The sequence below is a fragment of the Penaeus monodon genome, chromosome 20 (assembly GCF_015228065.2).
Source record: "Penaeus monodon isolate SGIC_2016 chromosome 20, NSTDA_Pmon_1, whole genome shotgun sequence".
NCBI classification, from domain to species: Eukaryota; Metazoa; Arthropoda; class Malacostraca; order Decapoda; family Penaeidae; genus Penaeus; species Penaeus monodon.
In genome coordinates, this window is record NC_051405.1 from 37,069,969 (window position 1) to 37,070,282 (window position 314).

Genomic DNA, 314 nt, shown 5'->3' on the forward strand with positions numbered 1-314 from the left:
AATCCCCTTTCCGCTCACAAACAGCATTGCCCGGGAAAACGCCGACTGCTTTCCCGGAGACAGCTCAGGTGGCGAACACGGAGTAACTTAGAAGAAATTAGATATATAAAAAAGAAAGAAATGCGTATATCCTTGTCTTGAGCCGTGGGTAACAGATGTTGTGCTTGATCTCCGCTTCTCACTCTTACTTTGCTTCGTTTAGGGGGTTTCCAGGTTATATTTCTTTTTTTATGGAAGATAATGAGATAACTGAGATTATGCAACACCCAAAATTTTTTTTTTACAATTTAATTATTCCTTTTAGATATGTACGT